The 9,810-nt window shown below is 42.5% G+C and overlaps 1 protein-coding gene across 3 annotated transcripts in view; it reads left to right on the top strand.

Annotated features, from left to right (window-relative positions):
- Positions 1-1,179: 1,179 nt before the first annotated feature.
- The window catches only part of NCOA3 (nuclear receptor coactivator 3), a 118,454-nt gene continuing 109,823 nt past the window's right edge, over positions 1,180-9,810 (top strand). For all 3 annotated transcript variants that reach the window (XM_029221364.1, XM_029221365.1, XM_029221360.1), the window contains exon 1: positions 1,180-1,335. The gene's annotated coding sequence lies outside the window, so the exon portion shown is untranslated. The remainder of the gene's footprint in view (positions 1,336-9,810) is intronic.

The raw sequence follows: 9,810 nt of genomic DNA, 5'->3' as shown, positions 1-9,810 counted from the left end.
CTGGATTCAGCCAAGGCCCACCTATTGCATTTTTAAAAGAATTAATTAATTTTTATTTTTGGCTGCCTTGGGTCTTTGTTGATGTGCGTGGGCCTTCTCTCTCTTCATTGTGGTGTGCGGGCTTTCTCATTGCAGTGGCTTCTCTTGTTACATAGCACCGGCTCTAGGCGCGCGAGCTTCAGTAGTTGTGGCATGCGGGCTCAGTAGTTGTGGCAGGCAAGCTCTAGAGCGCAGGCTCAGTAGTTGTGGTGCACGAGCTTAGCTGCTCCGCCTCATGTGGGATCTTCCCAGGGCCAAGGCTAGAACACATGTCCCTTGCATTGGCAGGTGGATTCCTAACCACTGCGCCACCAGGGAAGCCCTGCATTTGGTTCTCACCTTTCACGCTTGGATATTTTTACGAGTCCAGGCTAGGCATTTTGTAGCATGCCTCACCATTCTGGATATGCCTAATTGTTTTTTTCATAGTTATGTTCAGGTTAGCTTTTTTTGTTTTTTGGCAACAATACTACGGAGGGGGCGTTACATTTTCCCCACTGCATCATATCAGAAGACGCATAATTTCAGTTTGATCCATTATTGGTGATGCTAAGTGATAGTGACTGGTGATTTGATCGCTTGGTTAAGGTGTTGTCTGCCAGATCGCCCCAGTGCAAAGCCAGCTGTTCCCCTTTGTAGGTGCTGTGTACTCCGTGGGTTGATATTATACTTTGGGACTGAATAAATCGTGAATATACTATTGCCCGACAACCTTTCACCCAGGACTTTAGCATCTAATGAACAGCTCCGTGGCTTCTGACCTTGTGCCTCAGTTTGCTCATTTGAACACTGAGTCTAACAGTGGTCCCTAAGGGATGCTTGTTTTGAGGATCAGTGCTTGGCACACAATAAACGCTCCATAAGTGTTAGATATTACTGGACAAAAACACGTATGAAAAAATTAAGGACAAGGCTAGGGTTGCACTCCAGTTTCCCGGATCCCGCCGCGGGTCCCAGGTGGTAAGTGAGCGAAAGCGGCCCCGAAGTCCACTCGGCCACGCCCTCGCGACACGGAAGCCTGACCGGGCGGGACCACCCAGCGCCCCGGCCGCGCAAGGCCCCCTGGGACCGGTAGTGCTGGGCGTGGCCGCGGGACTACATATCCCGGCGGCCCCCGCGCCTCGGCTCCCGCGGCTACTGCCTCAGCCCTTCCACAGTAACGGCGGCGGCTGCGGCTGCTGAGTTTGTGGCGGCGGCGGCGGCTGCAGCGGCTGCAGCGGCTGCTGGCTGATCGCTGAGTGCTGAGCGGCGAGTTTCCGATTTAAAGCCGAGCTGCGAGGAAAATGGCGGCCGGCGGTGAGTGGAGATAAAGGAAGAGCGGCGGCGGGCAAGGGGGTGGAGTGCGAGGCGGAGGGAAGAGGGCGAGTCTCCCGGGCTGCGGCGAGCCGGCGGCTCCGGCTCCGCCGAGGCGCTGCGGGACGCGCCGTGCGGGGGGCGCGCGGAGATAGTTTCGGCGTGTCGGGGCCGCGCCGCTTCCCCGCAGCCTGGGGGCGGCCCGCGGCCGGAGGAGGGGTGTCGAGGTTAGGCGGCAGCTGGCTTGGGAGTGCGAGGGGTGTCCCCGCGTGGAGGGGTCACCCCGAGGAGTTTTGGGGGGGACCGCGGGGGTCCATTTTTCCCGCCTGTCCCTAAAGTTTTACCCTCCCGCAGCCCTCGGGGTGCTTTTGAAAGCTCCCCGCGACCCCTCCTCCCGCTGCCTCGGCGTCTCGTAGTTATTCGGAAGAATCAGGGGGAGGGGGGAGCCGCACAGACCCCCCGCTCACCCCCAGCCCAGCCTCCAAGTCGTACTGAGAATCGGGTCGGATTTTGTTGCCGTGTTTCCTCCTGCACTTGGGCATTTTAAATATTTTAACACGAATTATCTGCGGGATTTCCATTTTGGGCACGGGTAGGTTCTCAGCAGTTTTTCTCAGTAAAAAGGCATTTTGCTACCTCGGGTGTGAAGGCTGGGAAATGGCAAGTGGAAGTTAGTGGATTAAATTTGGGATTGGGCTGTCTTTATTATTACTCTTTTTTTCTTGTCTCCATCTCTAATCTTCTTACGTACATTGATTCAATTTGTGATGGTTTAAGTAGTTTGTCTTAAACATGCTTTAGAAAAACAACCCACGAGTAGTTGGAGGGCTTAGTTGCTTCCTAGGCAGTTTGAGGGCACTCAGGGTGGAAAAGTTAACCAAAAGAGCAGCTGTGAGAGGCAGAGAGCATCGTCTCGAAGTCTCACTAACAGGAGGAGTTGGGGCTTCTCAAATGGAAAGACACGAAAGGTCTGAAATTCTCTCGAAGTCGGAACTTTTTTTTTTTCTCTCTCCTTCCCGAATGTGAAGACTTCCTTCTTGCACTTTTTGAGCAGCAGCGCTTCAAAGCCAACCTGTTTTTGTTATTAAGCCCGTACCGTAAAGAAACAGGAAGGCAAGTACCAGCTGTGTCTTGCTGCAGCGGTTTGAAATGGAGTTGAATGAGATGAGTGAGATTGCTTCATCTCCTTGATTCAGACGCCTGCTCTCGGATCCACCTAGCTGGTCCCTGGCTGCGGGAACGCATCACTTATTTGTTGCAGTAGGTTATTTAGAGGATGCTGGGGGGAAAAAAAAATCGTAAGTCTTGTGATTGACGCATAAACCAAAATGTGAAATGGAAATCTGTAAGTTTGTGTTCTTGAAAACAAATTCAGTTATTGCTTGTTAGTTTAGGTTAGGTTATACCCAATATAACTGGTCTAGGGACAACTGGGAGGGTACAAAAAGAAAAACGAACCTCTGTCCTACTCTAAACCCTCCAGTTCCCATTCCCAGGAGGCAACGACTGTTACTGGTTTCTAGAGTATTCTTGGTTTTTGGAATAATTAAAGAATTTTCATTCGAAACACACCCCTGTTGGATACCAAAAGCAGGGAAAAAGAATGAACCAAAGAAAGGGAAGATGGGGTGGGAATACTGCTTTCTCTTTACTGTCTTCAACAATTGTCGATGGCGATTAGAAAAGCTCTTCCAAACTTACTGCTTATGTTGCCTTATCTATTAGCACCCTTAAGGAAATAACAATCTGTCGGGCTTTAGGGTGAAGAACCCTGCCAGGGTTCATTGTTTGTATGTAAGATGAAGCCTCTGTAACATGTAAAATGATATTGAACACTATAGCTTCTGTTACTGGAGGTTGCTTCAGGTTCTGCATTTAAATGAGTAGTAATCTAGATTGCCTGCGATCCTAAATTATAGGGGAATTTTATGTATCAATAGAAATGACTTAACTGTCTAATCAGCATTAAAAAAAAGGCATAGCTTCTGATATATACAAGTACATATTGGACATGAGGATTGTGGACTAAGTGGGAAGCTGTAATGTTTCTAGAGCAGTTACAGGAAATGTTTCTACCATAAAATATTCCTTCACTACAGAGGCTTTGAAAATGCATAACAACCGTAGTATAATTAACAGGATTAAAAAAAATGTTTTAGAATGCTGTTTTTAAATTTATCAACACTAACTGTTCATTAAAAAAAATTCAGTGATATTAAAGATTAGGGGATTAGGGATTATATTAAATATATTTTGAAAGTGAGTATGCTGTGTTTTCCCCATATAGAAATTATTTCTATACATCGCCATCCCCCACCCCCAAGCAAATAAATTAGAATTCATTCAATAAAGAGTGAATGTTCTGTTGGACCCTGGACCCTTTTTCTAGGAGTCATGTAAATAAAAAATAGTTGCTGAAATGATTACTTACCAATGCCTTCTTGATTGGTCATTTGAAGTAAACTTTCTTACTATGTCAGGGACATATTAAAGATAAAGAGGTTTATTTTTCTTTTAAATTCAGTCCTTTGAGCATTAGTAGTATGATTCTATATAGAATAGTTCCTTTTAACTTGAAGACTAGTAGGTTTTTGAGAAGTCTTCTAAAAGAATGACTTATATTTTAGCTTGGACAATAGGGTAAGATAAAAAACCCAAACTCCTATTGTCCTATCCCTAATTGGCGTTAAAATAAGCGGCTTTAGGGTTTCTTTCTACAATTTTTTTAGACTGTATAATTTCAAGCCTTGGCCAGAGGATGTGGACTACTTTTGAAAACTTTTCATTTGTTGCAAGTTTAGAATGAATATAGCCTCCAGTGGCTGTCTACACAGCCAAGTGACCACAATTTAACACAATTGTTACTCTTTAAATGCTACCTAGGCCTAGAAAAACAGGAGTTGTTGATCATGATTGAAGAGGAACTGGAGATTCTCAAAGGTTAAACTAGGGAGTACCTGTCCCAGTTTGGTTTGAATTTACTATACTCTGTGGTGTAGAATATTCCTTTTTTGCATTATTGAGTGGTTAAAGCTCTGGGAGCAGGAAATTAGTATTGGAAATGTATGTTAACTTTTCTTTTTCCTCATAGTTCAACACTTTAAGGAAATAGGTGAGTGTATGTTAGTTTAGATTCTCAGGGATAGCATTGAGGTTGAGTGCTGCAGTAAAATGTTGGCATTTTTTCCTTTATGAGTGCTTTTTGGGGTGGGGGAGGGGATTACAAAATGAACCTTTTACAGTTCAGGTGGAGGAGGGGTTCGATTGTACTGAGGTTTATTCCTTCACTTTGTTAATGATAGCTAGGTAAATTCATTTGGCCCATTGGTTTTCTGACAGGGTTTCTGGGAGAAGATTATTTTGGGTTAAGGATGTAATTTATCTAGAGCCTAACCTTATTTTCAGCTCCCTAACAAATGATGGAATTGACTTGAATTTAATCGCCTTGCCCTTTCCAATCTTCTGGTGGAAAGTTGTTAAATGAACAGGAAAATTGCCAGAAGATACACAGCGGAGTTGAAAGGAAGACCTGCAGTGTCTAGAAGGCTGATTTATCCACAAACCGGATAATCTTAGACTACATACTGCCAGTTCCCAATTTCGTCAGTATTAACTCAGTTTGGTAGGTTCTTCGGTCTAGGTCAATTTACAGAGGGACAGTAATAAAGGTTTATTTAACTACCTGTGTAGTAAACTTTGTGGCCTAGAGGAAAAGGAAAGAAGTCTGACCTAACTGGCACAAAGGCTTTACCTATTTCAAAGAATGGTCTAAGAGCAAATGGACTAGTGTTTCCTGTTTGTCCCTTTTCCTATTTTTCATTAGGAACATCAGTGTCCTATGTTTTTCTTTTCTGTTAATATTTTTTATTGATATGTTCTAGGAAAGAGTGTGACTTTACTGTTCACCTATGAAGGAATTCTTCAGAAAATTTTAATCTCTCTAGTTAGAGACTGCAAGTGAGGGCTATGAAACTTCACTTTTTGGAAAGTAGGCTGACTAGATGACTAAATTTAACCTCTTCATCATCCACATGATGAGAGAATATTGGCCTGGGTATCACATAGTAATGGATAATCTGCTCCCTGCGGCTTTGCTTTTGGTAGCTATGGCAGCTGAGTAGGAGTGGTAGATGGATAGATGGGAAAGGACTGCAGAAGTCAGCATAATCCTCAATTAGGATAAGCCTCATGGTTAATTGAACGTTGAGTGTACAGATTAAATCCCATTATAACAAACTCCGGGGAACTAGCTAAATTATTTTGTTGTACTGGGATTGAGCTTTATTGAATATTGTTTGAAATAAATTGGTCTTTTTGTTAGAGATGTGGGAAAATTTTTTATTTGTTTCTTATGGCAAACTGTTTATTGTAACAATTTGACAAGTTGTTACTCATGAGTCAGTGTGTTTCACCTTCATTTTTAATGCTTTTGCCTTTAAAAAGGAACCCACTGTGAGCTGGGCAGATAATTTATCCCCCATCCTCCCCCCATGTCTCTGTCTAGAGTAGCTCCATTAGTTTATCTCAACAACCAAGTAAGTTTATTAGTAAGTACTACTGCCACGATCCAAGTGTGGTCATAGGAAATGGGAAATTCCCCAGGTTTCCAGGTGACTGCTGCTGGTCATTTTTTTCTGCCCCTGAAAATTTTAAAGATAAAATATACCTCATTTTAGTGTGAACTATTCTTTGTCAGCAATAATTAAGGTAACCCTTTTCTGTTCGGCTCAATGTAGTTTTAGACCTTTAGATTTGTATATGGTATTGTTAAAAAGAACGAGATGGTAATGTAATCTTTAAGATTCTTCCATATAAATGTGGAGTTTTTCAGAAATAGGGTTAATAAACATGAGAAAAATACTGTTCTTATGCTTGGCCAGAAATACACTTTTTTCTTTCTGTCCTCTAGTTTTAGATTGGTGTTTGTCAAACTTCAGGCGTTTACACCCTACCTTCATATCTAAAGCTAACATTTTTAGTTTGCTTAGAGCATTTTGATTGGGTGCAGCAAGACATTTTTGAAGTCATTCTTTTAAATAGATGTCCCATGAAGGAGGGAAAATCTGAAAGAGGGAATTTCAAAGCAACCCAACCAGTGTTTTGAAAGTTCTCAAGTCTTAAGAATAATGACTGACTAGTAGGCAGGAAGCCTGCAGTTGTATTGTGGTATTGTTCCTCCATCTTGTGCATTTGAGAACTTGAGTACAAAAGAGGAGAAAGCTTGGGGAAGGGGAAGAAAGGGTTTTAACATACAAGAAAAGGGGAGGGGGGAGACTTTTAGAGTAAATATTCTTTGCTCTTCTGTTTAAGTGAAATCTAAAACCAAGTAATTTTTACTTTGAGAGGAAATGTTTATCAAAATCTAAGTGTCCAAAACCGACATTTTTATAAAAGAGTTGTTATTGGTGGAAAGAGCAGTGATCATATGCCCAGTTTTAAAACAATTTTAATTAAAAAAAAAACCCTACATGAGAAAACCTTTAAATATTTCCCCCTTTGTTACCTGAGCAGTATCATTTGTTAGCTTGTTATTTTGAAAAGAATAGTACCAGTGAAGAGTTTGAGAATAATTTGCAAGTTTGTACTCTGAGATTGCAAATCAACCTCTCTAGGTCTGCTTTTAAATTTATAACACAAAAAGGTGGAGTATATGATCTTCCAAGGTTCCTTGTATTAGAAAATCCTATAAACTTAAAACATCGTATAGATACGTAGAATGGCCTTAAAATTTTTTTTTTTTGTCAAATATTAAATGGATTGAGCAGTTTATGCCAGATAATGGTGTGAAGATGCAGGTTTCTGTGCTGACTCATGAGTTTGGGAACAGGATGACTTTGAGATCCTGATTTCACCATAGTAATATATGATACAAGGGCAAAATTTGTGTTGTGTGTTTGTTGGGGGCCAGGAGGGAGAGACTCTTCAACATCTTCCTTCTGGTGTAAGAAAATGAAGTCATATTTTCTTTACTCTCAGTAAAGCTGTCATCAGTGAAATGGATTATTGAATTTAAGTCACTCTGTAGAGTAGCTACATCACTTGGTTTCGCTTCTAGATTGAAATTTGGCAACTGTATTTGAAAATACTTTAAGGATAACCCAGTTTTCTCTTAACCAGACTGTGTCTAAATTTAGTCTACACACTCTCTGCTCCAACCAGACTCATCTCTCTCCTCTTTTACCTGCCTGGTGGTGGTTGTGTTTTATGACAGTACTTTCATCCCATCCAAGAGAGTCGGCTCCATTGCTGTCAGAGCAAGTGTTTGGCTGCATCTAGGAAAATCTGACTTCACAAAATAACTCCACACACACATTGCATCTATTGGAGGGTCACTGGTATCTTTTCATATGAGACAGGACTATTAGTATATTAAGTTTTACACATAATTTTGCTGGGAACCAGTAACGTTAATTCAGGAAGCTACTTTCAAAGTGCATAACCACATCGAGAATGGTGGAAGCCTTAGGTGTGTGGGCCCCAAATTAGGTGAACCTGAAATCATGAACTTGCCCAGTACCTTCAGTCTCCCTTTTTTTTAACCATAGTACAAAATAGCTCCCACATGTGACTTCTAAAACTGACTTTCATTCTACTGTTCTCTTACCTCTGAGGCCTTAAGCTTCAATCATTTTTTTTTTTACAGCTTCAGTCATCTTTAATTGGCTACTGCTTGGCTGCTGCCCACTCCTCCATAAACACACATACTTAATCAGTGTTTATTAAGCTTGTACTATTTAAGGCACTCAGAGTTAAAAAGGTTTTGACCTCCAAGTGCACACAATCAATCAGGTACTCACATCACTTCAGAACAAGGTAATCTGTTTTGCCTATAAAGATCTTGGAGTTCAGTGGAGGAAAGGGACCAGGTGATCAGGATGCAGGGCTTTGAAGAATGACTGATTTTATTCTGGAGAGAGCACAGTTCCTCTTGGTGAGAAATCATTAGCAAGAGTGCAGAGATAAAACATTTCAAGACTTGATTATTTAAATATTCAGTTATGGGGGCTTCCCTGGTGGTGCAGTGGTTAAGAATCTGCCTGCCAATGCAGGGGACTCAGGTTCGAGCCCTGGTCCAGGAAGATCCTACATGCCGTGGAGCAGCTGAGCTCGTGTGCCACACAACTACTGAGCCTGCGCTCTGGAGCGGGAGAGCCACAACTGCTGAGCTCGCATGCCACAACTACTAAAGCCCATGTGCCTAGAGCCCGTGCTGCGCAACAAGAGAAGCCACCGCAATGAGAAGCCCGCCCACCGCAACGAAGCGTAGCCCCCGCTCGCCGCAGCTAGAGAAAGCCTGCACACAGCAACAAAGACCCAACGCAGCCAAAAATAAATAAATAAATACATTTATATATAAAAAAATTCAGTCATGTGATTTTGCTTTTTTTTTTTTTTGCGGTACGTGGGCCTCTCACTGTTGTGGCCTCCCCCGTTGCGGAGCACAGGCTCCGGACGTGCAGACTTAGCGGCCATGGCTCACGGGCCCAGCCGCTCCGCAGCATATGGGATCTTCCCGGACCGGGGCACGAATGTGTGTCCCCTGCATCGGCAGGCAGACTCTCAACCACTGCGCCACCAGGGAAGCCCTGATTTTGCTTTTGGAGACTCCTATTGATACATTTTTCTTAAATATATTTTCATTCCAGTTTCTAAAAGTAGTCCAGACCCTTTATTTCTAGATTACTATAATAGCTTTCCAGTTAGTCTCTGCCCTTTCACTACTCCTGTTCTTCTGCCAGTTTAAACTTTTTAAACATTTTGATCACATTTTTTGCTTAAAAATCTGCAGAGTACAATCCAAATTCCTTAACCTAATGTTCAGTTCTTATCACAGTCTTTTTTTTTTTTTTAAATCAATCTTTCCCACTTTTGTTGCCCCTTGTTTCAGTCATGCTGATTTTTTCTGCTCTTTTCCCTTGCTATCTAGTCTAGTCATAAGGCCCGGCTCAGATCCTATCTCATTTAAGTAAATTTCCCAGACTACCACAACTGAAAATATAACTCTTATTTCCTGATATGAATCTTAATTATCTCCTTCTGTGCATGAGTATTTATTTTTTTAAGGGAGTTTTAAATTTTTTCATTTTATTATTTTTAAAATTTATTTTTGGCTGCATTGGGTCTTAGCTGCTGCGTGCGGGCTTTTCTCTAGTTGCGGCAAGCGGGGGCTGCTCTTTGTTGTGCTGCGTGGGCTCTAGGCACGTGGGCTTCAGTAGTTGTGGCACGTGGCTCAGTAGTTGTGGTGCATGGGCTTAGTTGCTCCGGGGCATGTGGGATCTTCCTGGACGAGGGCTCAAACCCGTGTCTCCTGCATTGACAGGTGGATTCGTAACCACTGCGCCAGCATGGAAGACCAAGAGCCAGTATTTATTGATTGGTAGGACGGATTCAGTCAAATTGTCTATTCTTTGAGATAGGGACCATTACTTTTATAAGCTTTTAAAATCCTCTTTTCAGTGATACTCACTTTAAGTCCCC

This window comes from Monodon monoceros, unplaced genomic scaffold, assembly GCF_005190385.1.
Source record: "Monodon monoceros isolate NGI ecotype Baffin Bay Population unplaced genomic scaffold, NGI_Narwhal_1 Super_Scaffold_13, whole genome shotgun sequence".
Classification (NCBI taxonomy): domain Eukaryota; kingdom Metazoa; phylum Chordata; class Mammalia; order Artiodactyla; family Monodontidae; genus Monodon; species Monodon monoceros.
Note: the sequence above shows the minus strand (reverse complement) of the source record. Positions and strands in the feature narration are given on the sequence as shown.